The following is a 3,761-nucleotide window of genomic DNA, read 5'->3' as shown; positions in this document are numbered from 1 at the left end:
TGATAATTTTGGTAATGTCATGGAACACTTCTACGACAGCACAGGTATGACTATCTTGATTCTGTCATAAATTTGTCATGGATGTACATGCATGACAAAAAACGCGACCTACTGTGACAAACACGTATCATCACGGAAGTGTCTTTTTTTTGTAGTGATTATTGGTTGATTGACTCGGTATTTGAATCTTGATACATCTCTTGTGTACATATCTAAATGGGAGTACACATTATGTTGCGTGTGACACTTGAGTTGGACATAAAGTGGTTTCAAATATTCGAATTCACCTTAAACTGGATTCGAGCTTCTGAATTCGAGTATTGGCATTTGCAAATCGTATTCATATATGACAGTGGAATACATCTTTGTCATGCTTTTGAAGATATATAAAAACACATAGAATGATTTATAAAGATTCGTATAGGAATACAAAGTGGATTCGAATTTAGTTGCCAGGGTAAACGTGGATGCTTATTCTCCCAAAATTCTAAAGAAGCGGCAAAATGTCCACTCCCACGTCGGCTGCCCGAAGCCAAGTGTATGGGAGATGGAAATTACTGTCCACCCCTTACACAGACAATCCATCGGCCTGATTTCCACAGCTCTCAATAGGGGTAGGTTAGTAACTTCAATTAGACATGAGACGACCGCCTATGAGCCCATTCCGACACGGTGGGCACCAAACACGGGCGACAAAACACATTTGATTCCAGCTCGCCCGAAAGACCCCTGTCTCTCCCTCCATTTCCCCATTCATACACGGTGGGCGGCAAAACAAACTCGACTTGGCCGAAATCGATGTAGGCAAATATTTTCAATAGGGGCAGGTTTGTAACTTCACTCAGACGTGACACAACCGCCCTACCTGTTAGCCCTGTTCATACACCATGGGCGCTGACCATGGGCACCAAAACCCCCTCTCCTCGCCCGAAATTGCTCTGGGCAAATATTTGCGAGATGCGAGATTACCTTCCTATCCCCAACCGACGAGACGTCTAAATTTTAAACGGGGCTAAGTTTGTAACTTTCCCATATTTTAGACAGGCACGTCCCAAAAACAAGGTTCCCCGTACCTCTCCCTCTATTTTCCCATTCACACACCGCCCGCGCTAGAACACCATCCCCACACCAGCCTCCTCCGTCCGCCACCCCATCCATCGCCGCCGTCCTCCACCCCATCCATCGCCACCGTCCTCCACCATGCCGGAGCACCTACCAAGACCGCGTCATCCACTGCTAGAGATGGACGTTTGTCATCCACGACGATGGACCAGGAGCCTTGCATCGCGTCCTCTCGCTTCATCGGCGCCGTCGTCCTCTTTGTCGGGGCCGCTCACACGACCTTCTCCTCCACCGCAACGGGACTTATCCCCCGATGCACCCGTCTACCGTCGCATATCTGCTTCAACGCCACCGATAGCCATCGCACCCCCGATGCCTACACGGCACCGCAAGAGAGGTGGTACTTCATATCTCCTCAACTTTTTGATCTCAACCAGAAAATAGATCATAACTTGGTTACTGTACTTTCTTTTCAGCTCTTAGAATTTAGTTCTTAGTTCGAAGCAAACAATGGATGCTAAATAGCATTTCTCCGGTTTGCACCTTTAAAAAGCTGCCATGGCACAGTCATAATAGGGTTTAATTGATCATGCTTAGGGTTTAATTGATCATGTTGGTTCTGTGGTGGTTTCTTTAATAGAAATCGGAGGGGAAACCCTCTTTTGCTCAAAAAAATGCTTAGGATTTCCCCCTTTTATGATCACTATACGATCAGCATACGTGCTTCGTGTCATAATAGCACTGCTCCACCCATCAAGCTAAACAAGCTTAGTTGTTCAAATACGATTCTGATATTATTAAAACAGAGTCGTTTAATTGGTCAGCTAAATGTTCCTAATTTAGTTTCAAAAATGCATGTTCGCCGCTCGACTGTGTATCTCTACAGGGTGCCCATGGTGGGTCGCGGCCTGTCGGGTGGTTGGTGCGGCATATGCCAAGGGATGGCTTATCATTGTGGGAGCCAATAAAACGTCGCCGGTGCCCGGAAACGGGATGAGGCGAAGACATGCACGCCGGCGAATCTTACCCAGGTTCGGGGCTCTCCGAGGAGATAACACCCCTAGTCCTGCTCTGCGGGGTCTCCGCATGATCACTAGATCGATAAGGGGTAGCTACAATCGCTCCTAGAGCTGTTGAGATCAAGGGAGAAGAAGAACAAAGCTAGCTCTTGCTTCTCTCTATCTATGGTGTGTGTGCTATGCGTGGGTGTTAACCTAGAAGCCAACTATGCTCAGTGGCCAACCCAGAAGCGAACCCTTTGCATGGGTGCTCCGGGGGGTTTATATAGGCCTACCCCCCGGGGGTACAACGGTAATCCGACTGGGAATAGGTCCCAGCCGTCAGTGTCCGCGCTCGCCGGCTTCTCCGCCGGCTGCTGGGTCCCGCCGGCTAGTGGGTCCCGCCGGCTGCCGGCTACTCGGCCGACAGGCCGGTCCCACCGCCTAGGGTCTTGTCGGCGGCTGCTTACTGTAGCCGCGCCTCTGATGATGAGGGCTTTGTCAAGGTAAGCATGGCTACAGTGGGCCGCCTCGGGGGCTATCACTGTAGCCTCACCTCGTCTTGTCTCCTTAATGGGGCTCCCGCTTCGAGGAAGGGAGTAGCCGGCTTCTGGAGGCCGGCTATACTCTTGGCCGACTAGGAAAAGCCGGGCCCTCCTCGCGCCTCTCGCTGACTGAAGGGGCCCGCAGTCCTCAGGCCGTACAGGAGTGGGTCGCGGATGACGTCGAGGCTAGCGTGGCTACAGTGCCGAGCCGCACGGGAGACGTCCCTCCCGTACGGCCTCCTGTAGCCATGCCCGCCTCGGGCTTCGGGGGTCGTGGGCCGCACTGTGGCCATACCCCGTCAGGTCGCCGTTATGTAGGAGTGGTTGTGGTCTTGGCCGGCTCCTAGGAGTCGGCGTCCTTCTTGGCCGGCTTCTTGGAGTCGGCCACCCCGCGGTCGTCCTGGGGAGGAGTCGGTGAGGCTGGGTCGCCTTCCGGGAGTCGGCTTTAGTGGTAGCCGGCCGGGGAAGGCGGCCCAAATGCTTGGAGTGCTTGGAGGCCCAAAGGCCTGATAAATTTTCTGAAGAGCCAGGGGTAGTCGGCTAGGCTACCCGTGGCCATTTACTCCGACAGTAGTCCCCGAAGCTGGTTGGGCTTCGAGGTGGAGTGGGGTTCAAGAAGCTCGATCAGCTTCCTATCGTGACGAGCCGGCAGCTGGGAGCCGGCCTTGGTCAGGCGCGCCGCCTTAGTCGAATTCTTCTGGAGTCGGGGGGCGGGAACCCGCAGGTACGTGCACCGGGCCGCGGGCCGGCCTCGGGCCGTTGGCGTGCCACGTGGCCGGAAAGCCTGCCAGCCCACGCGCGCGACGGGTCGTCGCCGCAGGGAGGGGGCCCGCCACGTCCGCGCCCCGGCCCAGGCGCGGATCCTTTGTATCCCGAAACCGCCCTCACGTTCCGTGCGGCAGTTTCGGCTCGCACTTATGCGTAATAAACGCGAGACGTGGGGGGAGTGGGCGCAGTTAATCCCACGTCTCCCCCCACGTCCGGCCTCTTCGGCCGCGTGAGGCTATAAGTAGGGGGAGGTGGAGGGCGGCAGGCCCTCGCACGCTCCTCCTACTTCCACCGTCTTCTTGCCTTGCTCGTTCTCGCGACAGCGCCTCGCCGCCGCGCTCTTCCTCCGCACGCTCCTCCGCCGCCGTGCTAGCTTCCGCTATGCCTC

This window comes from Aegilops tauschii, chromosome 5 (genome assembly GCF_002575655.3).
Source record: "Aegilops tauschii subsp. strangulata cultivar AL8/78 chromosome 5, Aet v6.0, whole genome shotgun sequence".
NCBI classification, from domain to species: Eukaryota; Viridiplantae; Streptophyta; class Magnoliopsida; order Poales; family Poaceae; genus Aegilops; species Aegilops tauschii.
This window is presented reverse-complemented; position numbering follows the sequence as displayed.